General features: G+C 47.1%; 1 protein-coding gene across 12 annotated transcripts in view; it reads left to right on the top strand.

Annotated features, from left to right (window-relative positions):
• The window catches only part of ctnnd2b (catenin (cadherin-associated protein), delta 2b), a 1,542,927-nt gene that overhangs the window by 388,206 nt on the left and 1,132,940 nt on the right, over positions 1-21,781 (top strand). The gene's annotated exons all lie outside the window — the stretch shown is intronic.

The following is a 21,781-nucleotide window of genomic DNA, read 5'->3' as shown; positions in this document are numbered from 1 at the left end:
TCTTTTTTAACCTTAATAAATGAACAATTCATTTGTGAATGTTTCTGACTGACAGTTCAGTAACATTTCCAAATCTTGACCACTTTTTCAAACAGTAAGACCGGAATGGGTCAGTGCAATTGGTTGCCTGTTCAAGTGCACGCCGGCAGGTTTACAATCAGAGCTTGCTCCACATAAGTGTCGACATGAACCATATGAGGAGCGTTATTGTAATGCGCGTCGAAAGAACCAAAGACTTGTTGATCCAAACCAAGGCTTTTATTAACTAAAAGACTGGAGCATATCACAAGTAGGTCGATCAGTCCAGAATGACCTGGTCTGGCTAGGAGCAATCCTTTAAGACCTGCCAGTAGGTGTGGCTACACTCTCAGCCAATCACAGTCATCCTACACTACCATCTGTATATATGTACATATACACTTTGGTGATAGAATCCGTACTATCACAGTTAGATAGCACACAAGTCCATCACCCCTCCCCCCCCCCCCCCCCCCCCCACACTTTAGGCAAAGTTGCAAAGTCTTTCCATTTGGGTGCAGCAGTGAGGTGGGCCTTGAGGAAGTGTAAGGCAATGCAAGGTTGGAAAGTTTGCTGTGGCTTGCAAAGAGTGAACTAATATCTTTGTAGCTGGATTGTTGTTGGTTTGATTAATATCGTTTATCCACATCTGCGTGGGCAGATATTTGAGAATATTTAAAATAAGGATGGCAGAAAAGTAATTGGAAAGAAATGATGGAAGGGCTGTACAATTACTGAAGCAAGGATGCACTTACAGATAAAATGTTCCACGCTTGCAGTGCAATCTAACCAAAACCTTACTGTAAGCGTTTAGCAGTCTGAGACTGTAAATTTTCCTCCAACTGCCCAGAAAATATTTAGTTCCCTTTTCAAGGGCCGTAGCAGCATCTCTACTTGCAGAGATTTGCAGGCATATATATTCACAGAACTTGTAGACATTTGCAGACATATATATTCATAGAGGCCACCCAGTGTTTACATTTAGACTTTGCATCTTCTGTTGCAGAGGGTCCAGAGGATTTAGGGGAATGATCCTGGGGACGAAAGGATTGATATAGGAGCTGCTTTAAATGGCTCTGGGCCTGTGCTCGCTGGAATTTGAGGATGAAGGAGATCTTATTGAAACCTGTTAAAGATTGCAAAGGGTAGTTGGAGTGGACGTGGAGAGGATGTTTCCAATCACGGGAGAGCTGCTGCCTCTGACGAGACGGAAGTCTCTTCCCAAATGAGATGTGAAGGAAATTCTTATGCCAACGCTTTGTGATTCTGTAGAATGTGTAGCCACTGAGACCTGGGACTCGACTCCCCAGTGTGTTATTGGATCATGGATTTTCTCACCTCCAGACCAAACTCAGTGAAGACTGGTAAGAACAACTCCTCCACAATGTCCACCAGTACCGGAGCACCACAGGGCTGTGATCTTAGCCCCTTGCACTACTTGTTTTCACATTTGACTGTGTCACTGGGGACAACAATCACACCATCTAAAATGTGCTGATGATATTACAGTAGTTGGTTGTAACGAATGGGCGATGAGTCAGCGTTCAGGAGGAAGGCTGAAAACTAGGCTGAATGGTGCACCAACAACAACCTCGCACTCAATGTCACCAAAACCAAGGAAGGGAAAGCCAGTGATTGGGGGATTGGAGGCGGACAGCGTGAGCAAATTTAAATTCCTGGAAGTCACTATTTCAGAGTACACATCAATGTCATTGTGCAGAAAGTGCATCAGCGCCTCTAATTCCTCAGGGCTTTGCAGAGGTTTGGTACGACACCAGAAACCCTGGCAAATTTCTACAGAGGTGTGGTGGAAAGTGTACTGACTGGTTGCATCATTGTCTGGATGGGAACACCAATACCCCTGAGAGTAAAGCCCTGCAAAAGGTAATGGACACAGCCCAGGACATCACAGGCAAAACTCTTCCATTATCAAAAACATCTACAGGGAATGCTGCCATCGGAAAGCAGCAGCAATCATCAAGGATCCACACCACCCAGCACTACCCCTCCACCGTCAGACTCCTCAACGACAAACTCATGGACCCATTTAAGGACTTTTACTTGTGCACTTTATTGTCTTTTTTTTTCTCTTTATATTGCGGTCAGTTGTTTACATTTATTTATTTGTTTATATATTTACAATGTTTTTGTGCTATCAATAAATGGTAATTCTGCCTTGCCCGCAGGATAAAAGAATCTCGGCATTGTATGTAATGTCATGTGTGTATCCTGGCAATAAATCTGAAATCCAAACGTTCCACAGACATCTGTGGAGGTCAAGTCATTTGGGAATATTTAAGGTGGAGGTTCATGATGAGTTGGGGTGTCACGCAAAGGCAGGAGATGGAGGCTGAGAGGGAAATGTAATTCAGCCACAATTAAATGACGGTGCAAACTCAAAGGGCTAATTCTGCTCTCGCATCTTATAGACTTTTGTCAGTGGCTGGCTGTTCTGGCTTACATGTCTCTGAATAGCTTGGAATCATTATTCCCCAGAATACACTGACAGATGAAAAGTAGTACAAATCCATGTGTTTTTGTATTGGATTAGTGTTGATAAGCATGCTTTAAAGGTGTAAAACAATGAACTGCTAGAAGAACTCAGTAGGTCCTGTAGCATCCATGGAAAGAAATGGTCAGTCAACATTTTGGGGCTGGACTTTTTTTGAGGCTCTTCAGAACAGCTTCATTGGATAAAAATAAGCCACAGTGTCATTGATGCTTTTATTTCCTCAGAATCAGGATTTATTGCCATGAACAAATCATGAAATTCGGTGTTTTGCGGCAGCATCAAATGAAAACATTCATATTATAACCATCTGGCAACATTAATATCAAAAATTAAAAAGTCATGCAGGAAAAGTCAGGCAGTGTCTTTGGTTCATTGATCAGTCAGGAATCTGATGGCAGCGGGAAAGAAGCTGTCCTTAAGGCGCTGAGTGCTCCTTGTTAGGCTCCTGTACCTTTTTCCCATAATGGTAAAAGAGTGAAGAGGGCATGGCCTGGGCAGTGGAGGGTCTTTGAGGACAGAGGCTTTTTTTCAAGACACCGTCTCATGTAGGTGTCCTCGATGGAGTGAAGTCTGATGCTTGTCGTGTCGCAGGCCGAGTTAACAACCCTCTGGAGTTTGTTCTTGTCCTGTATCTCCATACCAGGCAGTGATGCAACCAGCCAGAATGCTCTCCACGATACACCTGTAGAAGTGTTTTGAGAGTTTTTTGGTGACATACCGAATCGCCTCAGACACCTCACAAAGTATAGTCACTGGTGAGCCTTCTTTGTGATCGCATCTCCAAGAATCTGCTTCAGGACAAATCCTCGGAGATGTTGACACCCAGGAATTTGAAGTTCTTGACCCTCTCCACTACTGAGCCCTCAATGAGGACTGGGTCATGTTCCCCTGACTTCCTCCTGAAGTCCACAATCATCTCCTTGGTTTTGTTGACTTTGAGCCCAAGGTTGTTGTCATTACACCATTCAACGAGCTGATTCATCTCCCTCCTGGACGCTTCCTCATTGCTGTTTGTGATTCTGCCGACAACTGTGGTGTCATCAGCAAACTTATAAATAGCATTGGATTTGTGCCTGGCTACACAGTCATGGGTGGATAATGAGTAGAGCAGTAGGCTAAGCACGTATCCTTGGGGTGCGCCTGTGTTGTTGATCAGAAATGAGAAGACATTTTTTCCAATTTGTACTGACTGTGGTCTTCCGATGAGAAAGTTAAAGATCCAGTTGCAGAGTGGGGTAGCGAGGCCTAGAGCTTGTAGCTTCTTGGCCAGTACTAAGGGAATAAAGGTATTGAAGATCGAGCTGTAGTCGATGAAGAGCAGATGTATGTATCAGTTGTTGTTTTCAAGGTGATCCAGAGCTGAGTGGAGAGCCAGCGATATTGCATCGGTCGTGGAGTTTTAGGCAAATTGCAGTGGGTCCAGATCTTTACTTAGGTACGTGATAATTCTGGCCATGACCAGCCTCTCAGTAGCACCAATGACTTCTTCAAGGAATGTTGGAGAGAGATGTGGGCAAACGGAGAGATTTGGTAGGTGAATTGCAGAGCTGAGTTAGCTAAAGGCATGGCTGTCAGTAGGATAAAGGAAATGGGTGAAGAAGTTATGGTGTAAGGAATGGTGAGTATTTGGCAGGTTTGGTATTGAAGGAGTTCAGGTTGAGGTTGAACCGTGGAGGATGTTGAACATGGGAATGATCGTTAATTGGGGGCAGCATGGTTAACATCACAGTTAGCACAACACTATCCACAGCGTCAGCGGCCCAAGTTCGAATGCTGTGCTGTTTGTAAGGAGTTTGTATGTTCTCCACGTGTCTGTGTGGGTTTCCTTCAGGTACTCCAGGTTCCTTCCGCCCTTCAAAAATATCTGGGGATTGCAGGTTAATTGGAGTGTGTGATAGTACATCTATCACCAATGTACATAGTGTATATAGTTACTGTATCTAGACTGTGCTTACAGCGATTGGCTGAGAGCTAAGCCACACCTATTGTCTGGGCCTTAAAGGGTTGTGTCCCTAGCCAGGTCGGATCATTCTGGACTGGTCGGCCACCTGTGAAGAACTCTGGTCTTTTGCTAATAAAAGCCTTGGTTTGGATCAACAAGTCTTTGATTCTTTCGACGAGCTCTACAATTTTATTAGCAAAAGAATTTTTTTTGAAAGGGATGGAGCGTTTAACTCGGCCAGAAAAACTTGATATCGACCCACAGTCAGCTACAGCCTTCAAAGCCTTTAACTTCTGGCTGCTGAACTTTGAAAACTTCCTGAGATTCATTCAGGTAGAGGAGGATAACCAGCGTCTAACAGCATTGCTGTCTATGGTGTCCTTGAGAGTCTACGAGAACATCCAGGATGAGACCACTTACACCGCAGCCATAAAGGTACTGAAAGGACAGTATGATCAACCGGTGAACAGAGTTCATGCCCGGCTCGTGCTTGCGTCGAAGAAGCAACAGCCCGGTGAGTCCAGCAGGGCATATTTACAAGTATTAAAGGCATTGGGCAAGGACTGTAACTGTGTGGACAAAACTGCTGCCGAGATCACAAATGATCTCGTCCGGGATGCCTATGTGGCCGGGCTCAGATTGAATGAAGTGAGGCTGCGCTTGCTCGAACAAGGGGTATAAAAACTAGAGGACGTGGCCCGGATTGCAATCACAATGGAGGATGCAGCCTTAAAGTCCACCGAGCTCTCTAGGGACTGGACCCCTCGTTCTGATGTGAGTAGAGTGCCCTTCTACCCTACCACCCCCCGAGATACTGACGGCCTGTCGGCTGCTGCTACACTGCCCCGTGCAAACCCAAAATGTTATTTCTGCGGGAAGGACAAGCACAGCAGGTCCCAGTGCCCAGCAAGAAAAGCCAGGTGCCAGAAGTGCCTTAAAAACGGCCACTTTGCTGCAGTCTGTAGGTCTAAAATGGCCGCCAGCAAACACAGTGCCTCGTGTGAAGCCCAATCACCGCTATCCCATTCAAACCCATTCAAGCGAGGGCTCCCCTGTACGGCAATGCCTGACGTCACGGAGACGCCGAACCCGGAAGGGGCAACCCACCCTCGCAACCATGGTGTTGGCCCGCCTCTCGCCCCCGTGCGGAACGCTCGACGCTACTGCCGCTGCTGCCGCCGCCACAGCCACCCCCGGGGCCGACGCTACCGCCGCTGCTGCCGCCGCCACAGCCACCCCCGGGGCCGACGCTACCGCCGCTGCTACCGCCGCCACAGCCACCCCCGCGGCCAACCAGGTGCTCACCCTAGCGTCCATCGCTGACGACTGCCAGGGCCCGACCGCCGCGACCAACGACCTACCCACCGCCAATCGCGAGCAACTACAAACCCCACTACTTACCATTCACCCCCCAACGCCGCCACAACAGCACTTCCGGGAGGTCCTCCAACCTGCTCCTCGAGCGTTGACTACGTCATCCCGTTGTGTGACATCATCCCGTTGCGTGACATCATCGCGCAAAACTCCCCTATCAACTGCTTCAATAACATTAAACCAGCAATGCTCTCATCCCCTCACCAGAGCAATGGAACTGATTAAAGTGCATGGACACTACACCAATTGCTTATTTGACTCTGGGTCAACTGACAGTTTCATCCAGCCAGATCTGGCCCTCCGTTGGGGACTTGACATTATCCCCACTACCCAGAGGATCTGATTAGCGACGAAGTCGCACTCGACTGGGATAAAGGGATATTGCATCGCCACGCTGGAAGTACAGGGCGTGACGGTCACCCACTTCAAATTATTCGTCCTTCCCCAATTGTGCGCCCCAGTGTTGCTGGGATTAGGCTTCCAGTGTCAGTTCCAAACGGTGTCCCTACACTTTGGGGGACCCCACGCCCCCCTCTCGGTCTGCCATCGCCCCACTCCCGAAGCACCCGAGCAACCCGCCCCCATGCCCCGGGGCCAATCCTGCGGCCTTTCCACACTCCAGATTGCCCCGCCAGCACTCTTCGCAAACCTCACCCCTGGCTGGAAGCCTGTGGCCACCAAAAGTCGGCAATATAGTTACGAAAACAGGCAATTCATTAGGAGTGAGGTGCGTAGATTGCTGGATGAGGGCATCATCGAACCCAGTTCAAACCCCTGGAGAGCCCAGGTGGTGGTTGTCAAGAATGGGGAAAAACTACGGATGGTGGTCGACTATAGCCAGACCATTAACCGCTTCACGCTCCTGGATGCGTACCCCCTGCCACGCATCACGGATGTGGTGAACCAGATCGCCCAATACCGCATTTTCTCCACTATTGACCTACGTTCGGCCTACCACCAGCTCCCGATCCGCTGCGAGGACCGACCATTCACGGTCTTTGAAGCGAATGGGCGGCTATATCAATTTCTCAGGGTACCATTCGGGGTCACGAATGGTGTCGCGGTCTTCCAGCGGGAAATGGACAGGATGGTGGACCAGAACGGGCTAACCGCTACCTTCCCGTATCTGGACAATATCACCATCTGCGGCCACGACGTGCAGGACCACGACGCCAACTTAGACAAATTTCTTCAAACTACCCGTCGGCTAAACCTGACTTACAATTTGGACAAGTGTGTCTTCCGGACCACACGACTCGCTATTCTAGGTTGTGTGGTGGAGAACGGGATAGTCATGCCAGATCCTGACCGCATGCATCCCCTAATGGACTTAACCCCCCCCCCCCCACATACCCAGAAAGCTCTCAAACGTTGCCTGGGCCTTTTCTCGTATTACGCCCAATGGGTTCCACACTACGCCAACAAGGCGCGTCCTCTTATCAAGACCACCTCTTTTCCCCTCTCGACCGAAGCCACAGCGGCTTTCGATCGAATCAAATCCGACATCGCTGCTGTGATGCTGCACGCGATCGATGAGTCTGTCCCGTTTCAAGTCGAGAGCGATGCATCCGACTTCGCCCTGGCAGCCACCTTGAACCAGGCCGGTCGGCCTGTAGCCTTCTTCTCCAGAACCCTCCAGGGTCCGGAGAGTAGACACTCCTCGATCGAGAAGGAGGCCCAGGCCATAGTTGAAGCGGTGTGTCGTTGGAGACATTACCTCGCTGGGAGGCGCCTTACACTGTTGACTGATCAACGCGCGGTCTCCTTCATGTTCAGCAACACCCAGCGTGGTAAGATAAAAAACAACAAAATCGCCAGATGGAGAATCGAACTCTCCACCTTTAACTATGACATCCTGTACCGGCCTGGTAAGCTCAACGACCCGCCTGACGTGCTCTCCAGGGGGACGTGCGCCAGCATACAGATGGACAGACTACGGAAGCTCCATGAGGCGCTCTGTCATCCAGGGGTCACTAGGTTTGCTCACTTTGTCAAGGCGCGCAACTTACCCTACACAGTCGAGGAGATCCGCTCCATGACCCGAGCCTGTTCGGCGTGCGCTGAATGCAAGCCCCACTTCTTCCGTCCGGATAACTCCCACGTTATCAAAGCCACCCGCCCCTTCGAGCGTCTTAGCGTAGACTTTAAGGGGCCGCTACCGTCGACCAACCGTAATACCTACATCCTTACAGCCATCGACGAGTATTCCCGCTTCCCATTCGCTGTGGCCTGCCCAGACACCACTGCCACTTCAGTGATACAGGCCCTTCACAGTATTTTCACCATCTTCGGGTACCCCAATTCCATCCACAGTGATAGGGGGTCCTCATTCATGAGTGCAGAGCTGCGACAGTACCTTCTGGAGTGTGGTATTGCTTCAAGCAGGACCACGAGCTATGACCCACGCGGTAACGGCCAGGTCGAGAGGGAGAATGCCACCATATGGAGAGCGGTTACACTGGCTCTCTGGTCTAAAGGTCTCCCCACCTCTCACTGGCAGGAGGTTCTCACTAGTGCCTTACACTCCATCCACTCCCTTCTATGTACTGCAACAAATGCCACCCCCCACGAAAGGATGTTCCTTTTCCCGAGGAAATCCGAATCAGGAACCACTGTACCGGCATGGCTCACCATCCCGGGCTCCGTCCTTTTGCGACGCCACGTCCGGCACTCAAAGAACGACCCCTTTGTCGACCGAGTGACTCTACTCCACGCAAACCCACATTACGCCTACGTTGAGTTCCCAGACGGGCGGGAGGACACTGTTTCGGTGCGGGACCTAGCTCAGGACGCGGTAGACCCAGCAAACCCCCCAACTCCTTATTCTCCAGGCCCCGTGCCGCAACAGAAGGACCAACAGCACCCCAATGACCTGGGCCACCCTGCCGACAACACGACTGGGGAATTGAGCGACGGAGCAGTCGCACCCGACGAGCCCGCTGGCGACACCACTCCAGCGACCCCAATCCCGGCACCACGGCGGTCACGCCGGATGATCAGACCCCCTGACCGCTACAGTCCTTGACCTACCCCTTCCTTTCATTCTCTCCCTCGTTTTTATTTTCCCAGGGTCAATTCTCCAAGAAGGGGTGAATGTGATAGTACATCTATCACCAATGTACATAGTGTATATAGTTACTGTATCTAGACTGTGCTTACAGCGATTGGCTGAGAGCTAAGCCACACCTATTGTCTGGGCCTTAAAGGGTTGTGTCCCTAGCCAGGTCAGATCATTCCGGACTGGTCGGCCACCTGTGAAGAGCTCCGGTCTTTTGCTAATAAAAGCCTTGGTTTGGATCAACAAGTCTTTGGTTCTTTCGACGAGCTCTACAGAGTGTTTTGAGGGGCACGGGCTTGTGGCCCTGTTTCTGCGGCCTATCTCTAAATTTAAATTTTAATCTTTTCACTTGTATACAGGTGGTCCTCGACTTCCAACCTACGCGAGCTATGTCCGCACCCATACAATGACCAAAACTTTTTTTAAATCTTATTAAAACTCCTAATTTGGGGGAAATAAAATTACAGGGAATACCTCCAAAGTCATGCCAAATTCAATTTGAACGCTACAATGGTTTACAGTCCTGAACAGAACCAGACAGTGAAGCGGTACTCTTGATGGAAAAGACAAAGCAATGATACAGGATATATAAAAGAATGCTTGAATAATCTGCTAGCATTCATTTAGTAATCAGTGCTATCTTCAGTCATACTTGAAGCCAAACAGGAGGTTTATGTTAAACTATGGGAGGTGTGCAGAAAGCCAGCAGCAGAAGGTTTGCCTCATCTCCAACTCCTTGAAGATTTAAGGTGTAAAAATGATTGCCTTTTTTGGGACTGGGAATAGAAGAACAGCTAAGATTCCTGCTTCTATTACTGTTCATTGATCCGTGGTATATCAAAGTTCAGATGTATTATCAGAGTACATACATGAGATCACCATACAGCCCTGAGGTTCTTTTTCCTGCTGGCCAGGCAGAATTTCTACTTATCGATAGTGCAAAAAAAAACTGCACTCGAGAACAGATATGTCAACAAAAGAGAGAAATGTAATAGTGTAATAGAGAAAAATATAAATATTCAATAATAAATAATGTGGAAGGTGAATGAATTCTGATTGAGTTTGTCATTGAGGAGTGTGATGGTTGGGGGGGTAGCAGCTGTTCCTGAACCTGCTGGTGCGAGTTTTATTGCACCTAAACCTCTTTCCTGATAGTAGCAGTGAGACCAGAGCGTGTCCTGGGTGGTGTGGATCCTTAGTGATTGCTGCTATTCACCGACAGCAATGTTCCATGTAAATTTTTCTCAGTAATGGTGAGAGCTTTGCCTGTGATGTACTGGCCTGTGACCTTTATCTTTTATAGGGCTTTCTGCTCAGTCATCCCCATACCAGGCCATGATGCAGCTGGTCAGATCAATACATCCATAGAAATTTGCCAAGGTTTACGATGTCATACCAAACCTCCAGAACCTCCAGAGGAAGTGGAGGTGCTGACATGCTTTAGGATTGTGCCATTGGTGTGTTGGGTCAGGGAAAGGTCCTCCTGAGATAGTGATTCCCAACGACTTAAATTTGCTCACCCTCTGCACCTCTGATTCCCTCACAATCATTGGTTGACAATTTCCATGCCTCCTACAAATTTTCCACTGAACCTGTCCAGTCCTGAAGAATGCCCACTGAGTGCAGTCTCAAGTCTGGGTGAACTTAGCAAAACTGTGTTGTACGTTGCATTGTCTGGAGTTCATTGCTTTGGAATGGTTGACACATGTGTAAGTTCGTGTTCATTGCCAAGAACAATTTTTATGTTCGAATGAGATTTAAAATGCATTGTTGATGTGATTTATTGTCTGCTGTTTAATAATTATTGTGTGGGCATAAAAAAAATCTTTTAAACCAAAAAGAAAACCCACTTTTCACAGTTTCCCCTGTTCTGCACTGATTGACTACGACAGCATCATGTCATTTTACTTGGAAGCTGTAACCCCATAAATGCTTAGAACTGTTGGCTCAAATCTCTCTTCAAGGCTGGAAAAACTTAATCTAAATGGACACTGCAATGCAATGGGAGGCTGGCCATTCCAGATGAGAGATTCATCCAAAGACTGGTCGTTCTATTGACACTAGGAGAATTGTGCTGGAATCTTCGTGGCCAGAATTGTATCCATAGTTTTTAGATGTAGTCTTATGATGAAGTGGATAATTATATGTATGTTTCTTCTATCGCATTCTAGAGATTCTTTTTCCTGCAGGCCAGGCAGAATGGCCACTTATTGGTAGTGCAAAATCAACAGATATGTGTAAACCAATAAAGAAAAGTAAGCAAACTATGCAATAGAGAGAAGGAAAGAAAGTCAAAAAAGTACAGATTAAATGAGTTCCTGATGGAGTTTGCCATTGAGGAGTCTGATGGTGGAGGGGTAGCAACTGTTCCTGAACCTGACATTATGAACCTCTGTCCTCATTGCAGCAGCGAGAGCAGAGCATACGCTGGGTAGTGTGGATCCTTGATGATCGTTGCTGCTGCTCTCCGACGGCAGTGCTTCCTGCAGATGTTCAGTCTCAATCTCCAGGCCTGCTTCCATGAACATGAGTCTCCACCTCCCCACCCAAGACCCCTTTTCCCATTTTCAGCCGCCTTCCTCCTCTTGGCCAGCTGTCCGCTCTGAATCTTTGTATTTCCAATTGCTGCCAAGGCATCAACCGTCTCCACTTCACTCCCCTCTATTATTCTAATCTTTACCTGCTCTGAACGCTCTGCCCTCCACTCTCTCCGCAACAGTCCTAAGCTCACTATCAAACCCACAGACATGAGTGGTGCTGTGTGCTCTAGGGCACTGACTCCTACCTTGCCGAGGCCAAATGGCAACTCTCAGATGCCTCCTCCTACTTACCCTTCCACAGAGCCCTACCACAGCTCATTAAGCTACTGTCACCCACTCCATCTCCAACTTCATTACCTCTGGTCACCTCCCTCCTACCACCTCCCTCCTACCACCTCCCTCCTACCACCTCCCTCCTACCACCTCCCTCCTACCACCTCCCTCCTACCACCTCCCTCCTACCACCTCCCTCCTACCACCTCCCTCCTACCACCTCCCTCCTACCACCTCCCTCCTACCACCTCCCTCCTACCACCTCCCTCCTACCACCTCCCTCCTACCACCTCCCTCCTACCACCTCCCTCCTACCACCTCCCTCCTACCACCTCCCTCCTACCACCTCCCTCCTACCACCTCCCTCCTACCACCTCCCTCCTACCACCTCCCTCCTACCACCTCCCTCCTACCACCTCCCTCCTACCACCTCCCTCCTACCACCTCCCTCCTACCACCTCCCTCCTACCACCTCCCTCCTACCACCTCCCTCCTACCACCTCCCTCCTACCACCTCCCTCCTACCACCTCCCTCCTACCACCTCCCTCCTACCACCTCCCTCCTACCACCTCCCTCCTACCACCTCCCTCCTACCACCTCCCTCCTACCACCTCCAACCTCATTGCCTCCCATCCCCCCCACTGCCTGGTTCTACCTTTTAACCAAGATAAATAAACTCAACCATCCAGTTAGACCCATTGTTTCCCCTTGCTCTTGCCCCATTAGACTGGAATTGTCTTACCTCAACTCCATCTTTTCTCCCTGGTCTCATCCCTCCCCACCTACATCCACGTTTCCTCACATGCCCTCCATCTCTTCAATGACTTCCAATTCCCTGAACTTGACCGCCTCATTGTCACTATGGGCGTCCAATCCCTTTTACACCCCCATCCCCCATACAGAAAGACTCAAAGCCCTTAATTTCTTTCTTGACGAGAAACCTAACCTTCCACCATCAATCTCCTCCATCTAGCAGAACGTGTTCTCACCCTTAATCACTTCTCCTTTGACTCATCCCACTTCCTCCAAATCTAAGGTGTAGCTGTGGGTCCCAGTTATGCCTGCCTGTTTGTGGGCTTTGTGGAGCAATCCATGCTGCAGGCTGACACATATGAAACCCCCGCCCCCCCAACCATATTGACAACTACCTCGGGGCAGATTGACAGATGGAAGTAGTAAAAGCATGGAAATGCTGGAAGAACTGTGTGGCACAGTTACCGTAGTAGTTAGTGTAACATTGTTACAGCACCAGCGACAAGGGTTCAAATCTGGAACTGTCTGTGAGGAGTTTATATGTTCTCCCCATGTCTGCGTGGGTTTCCCTGTGTGCTCTAGGGCCCTCTCACCATTCAAAGTGTATCAAGAGTGTGGGTTAATTGGCTGTCATTGGGCAGCACTGGCTCATGGGCCGAAAGCGCCCTTGAGCTTGCTGTTTGTCTGAATCTGAATCTAAACTCAGCAAGTCTCATAGCGTCTACAGGAGGTAAAGATATATAACCGACAAGGCTGGGGAGAAGGGAAGAAAGAACAGGGGGAGGAGCACAGGGTAACAGACAAAAGGTTATAATTGGGCATCACTAGAAGGGATGCATGAGAAATGATTGGTTGAGAGGGTTGCTTTGTGAATGCAGAACTGGTGGAAAGGAGACAGAAGGAAAAAGAATAGAGCGAGGGCTAGAGAAAAGGAGGAATAGGGACAGATGGGGTGGGAGGGGGGGCCTACTGAAACTGGAGAAGTTGATTTTCATGCCTGACGGAAGATGAGGTGTTGTTCCTCCAGCTTGTGGCTGGTCACAGTCTGGCAGTGTATGAAGCCATGGACAGACATGTCAACGTGGGAATGGGGCAGGGAATTGATGTGGGTGACCACTGGTTGATCATCACTTCGCAGGGCACAGGGCTGAGGTGCTCAATGAAGTGATCTCCCCGTCTGCATGAAAACTCTTTGACGCAGAGGATACAGGCAGTGCCCGGGTTGAAGACGTTCATTTATGAACAGCTTGTAGTTAAGAACTGGCAAGCCGACCGAAAGTAGAATGGCATCAACTTCCGAGTATAATTCAAATTTGAAAGTGGCCCGCCCCCTCTCTGCTCCGACCCGGTTTCCAACCATTTCCAACCATCACCATTTTAGCTGCTCCCGTCGGGGAAGAGATCCAGGAGTATCAGAGCCAGCACCACCAGGCTGAGGAACAGCTTCTTCCCACGGGCTGTGAGAATGCTGAACAACCAAAGGAACTGTTCCCATCAACCATCTGAGGCCCTCATATTCATGAAACAACATTTATTTGTTTGTCTATATGCAGACATGTCCTGTATATGTGTTATGTCTGTTTTGCACTGAGGACTGGAGAATGCAGTTATGTCAATTTGTACCTGTGCAATCAAATAACAATAAACTCGAATTAAACCTACCCCTGCTGCTTTGGTTTGCACTTCCTGTGCAGGCCTATGTCGCCCTTCAGTCTTCCACCTTTCTCCATCTCAGGTTCTGAGTTGGACCTGCATGGACTCCCTTTTCTGCCATGTAACTTGATTGCTGTGTATAAGAGTAATTCAGAAACTTTGGCGGTGTCAAGGAAATCAGAACAGTTGCTCTTTTTAAAAAAAGTTGTACAACAAGGCCTTGGTGACACAAATATTTTCTGGTGGATGTTTCTGGTGCATTCATCCTTTAAAGGGGGTTTTCTTTGCCTGCCAATTAGAGTACCTGTTTTGAATGGAATGATATCATTGACTCGATTTTTTTTTTCTGCATCGAGGGAGCTGAAGCTCTCAGACATTAGCCTGCTTGGTGGGTTGCAATACCAGACAGATACTGTCACCATGGCAACCTGTTTCGTTGTAATGACGACATTGATGCTGGAAGGCACCGTATTCAGAGTCTGAGGAAGCCAGAAGGCCTTTGAAAATGTAAACATTAAAGAGAATGGTGATTTTCTTTGTCAATCCCTCCACTTTGTTTCATTAAACAAAAGACCCTACAGTGCTGCATTTTCTTTGAAGTTGCTGAATTAGCATGGATAGTCAAAATATCAAGCATGGTAATGTTCCTTAGATTAACAGAAATTAATTTACATTGTGAACCAAATCCAAAGGGCAATCATGTTCAAAATGTATCAACAAATGTAGATTTTAAATATCTCAATACATGTTAATATTAATTACCAGCAAGTGGTTAATTGTTTCATTTGAAGAGCTTCGGAAACGTGGTTCTTTTTTTGGCAGTGATTATTACATCCGCGTATTTCAGATTGGATTGTGGCCCCAGCTGGCAATCACTCAGACCCATTTAAAACAGTTTTAGTTTTTTGATGTAAAAATAAAATAGAAGCATTCAAGAGTTAACAGAAATTACCTGTTAATCATTCATCTTTCATCTCAAAGACTAAAGTGAGTGGAATGCCTTAGGTATGAGATGGTGTAGTGGTGCAACCAAGCTCAAGGATATTTTTGAGAGGTTCGTCATCAGACGCATTTGAATTTAATTTATCAGTGTCCTGATTGACAGTCATGATTAGAAAAGACAATATTTGGCTCCAGACCTTTAGGTCTTTTTTAAACCTAAATTTTCTCTGGGTTATGTAATTCCAAGTAGCATATTTTAAGAACCGTACATCTTGGCGCCTCACAGTTTGGCGGGCAGCAACCTCCTTTGAAGAAGACCGCAGAGCCCACCTCACTGACAAAAGGCAAAGGAGGAAAAACCCAACACCCAACCCCAACCAACCAATTTTCCCCTGCAACCGCTGCAACCGTGTCTGCCTGTCCCGCATCGGACTTGTCAGCCACAAACGAGCCTGCAGCTGACATGGACTTTTTACCCCCTCCATAAATCTTCGTCCGCGAAGCCAAGCCAAAGAAAGAAGATTTTATGAATCTATTTAAGTCGATGTGATATGTAAAGATCCCGTCTAATCTAGTTCAGTTTGTGCATTCTCCTTGACAGCAGACTTTCTATTCCAATTGTTGAACATGCTATTGGCTTGTTTGCATTACATTACAGCACTTCTGGCGAGGCCTTGGTATGTGCAATGCCTCTGGCTGGAATCGCAACAGGGCAATAAGAGTCCTGCTAACTCTGCCTGTCCCGCATCGGACTTGTCAGCCACAAACGAGCCTGCAGCTGACGTGGACTTTTTACCCCCTCCATAAATCTTCGTCCGCGAAACCAAGCCAAAGAAAGAAGATTTTATGAATCTATTTAAGTCGATGTGATATGTAAAGATCCCGTCTAATCTAGTTCAGTTTGTGCATTCTCCTTGACAGCAGACTTTCTATTCCAATTGTTGAACATTCTATTGGCTTGTTTGCATTACATTACAGCACTTCTGGCGAGGCCTTGGTATGTGCAATGCCTCTGGCTGGAATCGCAACTGGGCAATAAGAGTCCTGCTAACTCTGCCTGTCCCGCATCGGACTTGTCAGCCACAAACGAGCCTGCAGCTGACGTGGACTTTTTACCCCCTCCATAAATCTTCGTCCGCGAAGCCAAGCCAAAGAAAGAAGATTTTATGAATCTATTTAAGTCGATGTGATATGTAAAGATCCCGTCTAATCTAGTTCAGTTTGTGCATTCTCCTTGACAGCAGACTTTCTATTCCAATTGTTGAACATGCTATTGGCTTGTTTGCATTACATTACAGCACTTCTGGCGAGGCCTTGGTATGTGCAATGCCTCTGGCTGGAATCGCAACTGGGCAATAAGAGTCCTGCTAACTCTGCCTGTCCCGCATCGGACTTGTCAGCCACAAACGAGCCTGCAGCTGACGTGGACTTTTTACCCCCTCCATAAATCTTCGTCCGCGAAGCCAAGCCAAAGAAAGAAGATTTTATGAATCTATTTAAGTCGATGTGATATGTAAAGATCCCGTCTAATCTAGTTCAGTTTGTGCATTCTCCTTGACAGCAGACTTTCTATTCCAATTGTTGAACATGCTATTGGCTTGTTTGCATTACATTACAGCACTTCTGGCGAGGCCTTGGTATGTGCAATGCCTCTGGCTGGAATCGCAACTGGGCAATAAGAGTCCTGCTAACTCTGCTTCATATTTTCTTTTATGTGAACAGCATGAAGCAATAAAAAAAAGTAATGTTATGCTCTATTAGTAATGATTAGTTTTTGATTGGGGCCCAGACACTGATTGGCACTCAATTCTGATTCTTAAAAAACACTGGAGAGGTTTTAATGAAGGCAAACGTTATCTTGGTGCAATCAGATGTGTTATCCTCTTCCAAGAACGAACAAAACTCGGCAGGAAAACTGATGCTTAAGCTATATTTGTATATTTTACACACAAAACCAAGCATTTGAGAAGGGTTCTTTTGAGAACAGACCAACAGGTTATCTCTCACATGATAGAGTAAATGCAAGTAGGCTTTTTTTTTCCCCATCGAGGGTAGGTGAGATACAGACCAGAAGACATGGGTTAAGGGCAAAAAGGTTTAGGGGTAACATTAGGGGGAACTTATTGCACAGAGAGTGGTGGGAGTGTGGAATGAGGTGCCAGCTGAAGTGGTGAGTGCGAGCTCAATTTTAACACGCAAGAAAATTTTGGACAAGTACATGGACGGGAGAGGTATGGAGGGTGATGGATTAGATGTAAGTCAGCAGGACTAGGCAGAATAATAGTTAGTAAATGCACGCTGAAATTCTGGAGGAACTCGACTGGTCTTTTCAGCATCCATAGGAGAAATTGCCAACATTTTGGGCCTGAGCCCTTCATCAAGGAATAAGCAGAATAATCCAGAAACAGGAAATCTCAGAAAGTCTCAGAATACAGACAATGCTGGCTGGGGGAGGAAATCAGACCAATAAAAGGGGTTAATTTGATATGATAAGGGACGAGGGAATGTTTGTGCATAAAGAGATGGAGTGGAGAGACAGAGATAGGGAAAGGTGATGGGGAGAAAAGGGGAGGGGCTTAAATGAAAGCCAGGGAAGTCAATATTAATGCACTCCAGTTGGAGGTTGCTCAGTTGGAAGATGAGGTGTTGTTCCTCCAAATTACAGATGGCCTCAGTCTGGCAGTTCATGAGACCATGGACAGACATATCAGCAAGGGAATGGGATGGAGAATTGTGGACTGGGACCATTATTGTGGCGGAAAGAGCCGAGGTGCTCAACAAAGCGATCTCCCAGTCTGCAGCCAGTTTCTCTGATGTAGAGACAACCACAACGGGAGCACTGGATGTAGTAGATGATCCTTGCAGATTCACAAATGAAATGTTGCTTCACTTGGAAGGACCGTTTGGGGCCCCAAATGGTGCTGAGGGAGGAGGTGTGGGCGAAATGGAACATCTCCTGCGGTCACAGGGGTAGGTCCCTAGGGGATGATTGGTGAGGAGGGAGAAGTGGACAAGGTAGTCATGGAGGGAGTGATCCCTGCGGAAGGGAGAGGAATTTGTCTGGTAGTGGGATCATGTAATAGGTGGCAGAAATGGCAGAGGAGGACGTGTTGGATGCAGAGACTAGTGGGGTGGTAGGTGAGGACAAGAGGAGGAATCCTGGCTTGTGTGTAGGGGGCCAGGGCAGATGTGCGGGTAATGGAGGAGTGCCAAATTGATGGTGGTAGAGGGAAAGCCATCCTGTTTGTAGAAAAAGGACATTTCTGATGATCTGGCACTGATCTCCTCATCCTGGACATAGCTGCGACGGAGACTGAGGAATTGAGGGAATGGAATGGAATCATTACAGGTGACAGGGGTTGGATGTAATGTAGACAAGGTAGCTGCAGGAGTTGGTGGGTTTATAGAAGATGTCTGTCGAGAGTTGTCTCCAGAGATAGAAACAGAGAGATCGAGGAAAGGGAGGGTGTTGCTAGAGATGGATTAAATGAAGATGGCCCCCATACAGTCCTTCCAAATGAAGCACACTTCACTTGTAGATCTGCAGGGGTCACCTACTGCATCCGGTGCTCCCGCTGTGGTCTCCTCTACATCGGAGAGACTGGACGCAGACTGGGAGGTCGCTTTGTTGAGCACCTCAGCTCTGTCCACCACTATAGCGTGGATCTCCCAGTGGACCCCATTTCCATTCTCCATCCCATTCCCTTGCTGGCATGTCTGTCCGTGGTCTCATTCACTGCCAGACTGAGACCACCCATAACAACACTCATCTTCCGACTGGGCCCCCTCCAACCAGATGGCATTAATATTGACACCCCAAGCCATCCCACCCCCACCACTCCATCCTCCTTTTGCCTATCATGATAAATTCTTAACTCGTCCCTTATCACATCCAATTAACACCTTTTGTTGGTCTGGATTCCTCCCTTGTTGTCTGAATTCTGAGGCTCTCTGAGATTTCCTCCTTCTGGCCTATTCTTTGAAGATGGGCTCAGGTTCAAAACATGGGCAATATATCTTTGTCACCTATGAATGCTGAAAAGACCGGCTGAGTTCCTTCAGCTTTTCGGTGTGTTTTTTACAAGTACTGCAGACTTTCATGTTTCACTCAGATTAATAGTCTAGAAGGACTGAAAGGCCTGTGTTCTGTGCTGTAATGTTCTATGGTTCTACTTGATATAGTCACAGTAAAGAGCATAGTTTGCCAGGTCTATGATGACGATGAAAAGGAAGATCAATAAACACTGAGCTCTAGCATCACGTTCACTCAGGAACCTGGTGATGACATGAAACACTCTTTGGCCTCCCCCTCAATGTAGCCTATACAAGGGTTATGGGTCTTTCATGACATTGGCTGTCATTCACAGAGAGCAGTAGATGTAAGTGGAGTCAATTTTATAGTATTTACAAAAGTTCAAATTATCCACCAATGTAAGGATTAAACTGCATCATTTGGAGGTCAACCTCTCCCACTGAAATTTGGATTTCGCGTCACCACTCACTCTACCATTCTCTTTCAAAACTTAACGTGGCCTCCGCACATTAATCCTTCGAATTCCTCACCCATTGAGATGTGGAGGGTCTGTTGCTGAACATATTCAAGATAGATATTTATTTCGATCTTAAATCAAATTACAGTAAACCCCTGGTATCCTGAATTCAAGCAACTGGTAGCCTCAAGCAACCGGAAAAAGGAAAGTAATTAAAAATTAAAGTAAATAAGAATAAAATAATAGGTTAAAAAAAAGACATGTTTAAAATTGGCATGCAATCCGGTGCAGTAGGAGATGGCAAAGCTTCAGTCAGTGCCTTCTACGGCCGATTCGACCACAAGAGCACGAAAGAACCATTGTGCACCCCCCAGGTCTCCTGATGATCCTCTCCTCTCAGTGACTAAGGATGACATGTGTGCTGAGTTCAGGAAATGGATTCCGAGGAAAGCATCTGGTCCGGATGGAGTACTCGGCCGATTAATAAAGCTCTGTGCTAACCAGCTTACCAATATATTCACGGATATCTTAAAAAGCTTATGCCGGCAGTTTCAAACAGTCATCAAACAAAGCTGTGCCCAAGAAGAGTGTGGTAACCTACTTTAATGACTATCAACCAGCAGCACTTACATCAACAGTGGTGAAGTGTTTTGAAAGGCTGGTGATGGATCATATCAGCTCCTGCCTGAATGGTGACATGGATATGTTCCAGTTCACCTATCATAGCAGTATGTCTATGGTAGATGCCTTCTCTACACAAAGCCCTGGAACACCTGGACAGCAAAGATGTACACATCAGGATGCTCTTTATCGGCTGCAGTTTGGCATTTAACACAATCATCCCCTCAAAACTGATTAGCAAACTCCAAGACATGGGACTCAACACCCAAATGTGTAATTGGATCCTGGATTTCCTCACCTCCAGACCACAATCAGTGAGGATTGGTAAGAACATCTCCTCTACAATCACCATCAGTACCAGAGTGCCACAGGGTATGTTCTTAGCCCCCTGCTCTACTCACTGTATACCTATGACTATGTCGCTTGGTGCAACAATAACACCATCTACAAATTTGCCGACAATACCAAGGTTATATAAAGGAATGGGATGAATCAGCATAGAGGAGGGAGTTTGAAAACTTGGCTGAATGGTGCACCAACCACAACCTTACACTCAATGTCACCAAAACCAAAGGGTTGATTTTTGATTTCATTAAAGGAAATTAGAGGTGGAGAAGGTGAGCAAAAAGTTCTTCGGAGTCACTATCTCAGAGGATCTTTCCTGCGCCCAACTCACCAATGGCATCATGAAGAAAGAATGTCAGTGCCTCTACTTCCTCAGGAGTTCGCAGAGGTTTCGTTCGACACCAGAAGCCCTGGCAAATTTCTACAAAAGTTACAAGTAAAAGGAAAGGAGTTCCATGAGAAGATGAATTTTGAGGCACAGTGTTCCTTTTCAAATAGCTGGCTTAGCAATTTCCAAATTTGTCATGGTAACTGTGTATTTGACTTGTCTGGTGAGCAGAAATCATAAAGCAGTGAATAAGTTTTAGTTCGTTATTGTAAGAGTAAGAATCAAGCAACCAGAAAATACACTTATCCGACATCTACCAATCCCCATTGGTGCGAGATACCAGGGGTTTTACTGTATATACAGATAGTTCAAGAAAATGAACTGAGATTAAAATATCAACTGGGATGTTATGGCAGAGTAGGTCTGCGAAGCTCAATGTTCCTTCTCCTGCTTCCATTTGTTATGAGACCCATGTCAGCAAATGAAGTTGATGAATGTCGTTCAGGAATCACAAGAACAGAAAAGCCTGTGATTCCAACCTGACCTTCCCTATTTGATCACAGTTAATCACTTCTCCTCAACCAGTATTGCCCGCCATCATATATTTGGCCTCAAATTCCATCAACCTCATCATCCAGTGGACTAGTCTTCACCACCCCAAAATAGAAAGAAAGAAAGCAAGTCCCCCACTCACCGTGGTTCAGTGCTGGGATGCCCGGTAATAGACACGTGAACAATGGAACAACATTGGCCATCACTGACCTTGACCATTCCAGCATCGTTACCATACTGTTGCAATCCAGCCACGAGGTCACTTTCCTTACACACAAATGCAGGCAAGGAAAGTGCTCCTCAATCCCATTGTTCCCTGCACCCAGCAAGAGATGCCTTCTACATGGCAAGGAAGACGCCATGTAGAATAAACACTGGG

The sequence above is a fragment of the Narcine bancroftii genome, chromosome 1 (assembly GCF_036971445.1).
Source record: "Narcine bancroftii isolate sNarBan1 chromosome 1, sNarBan1.hap1, whole genome shotgun sequence".
In the NCBI taxonomy this organism is placed as follows: Eukaryota; Metazoa; Chordata; class Chondrichthyes; order Torpediniformes; family Narcinidae; genus Narcine; species Narcine bancroftii.
Note: the sequence above shows the minus strand (reverse complement) of the source record. Positions and strands in the feature narration are given on the sequence as shown.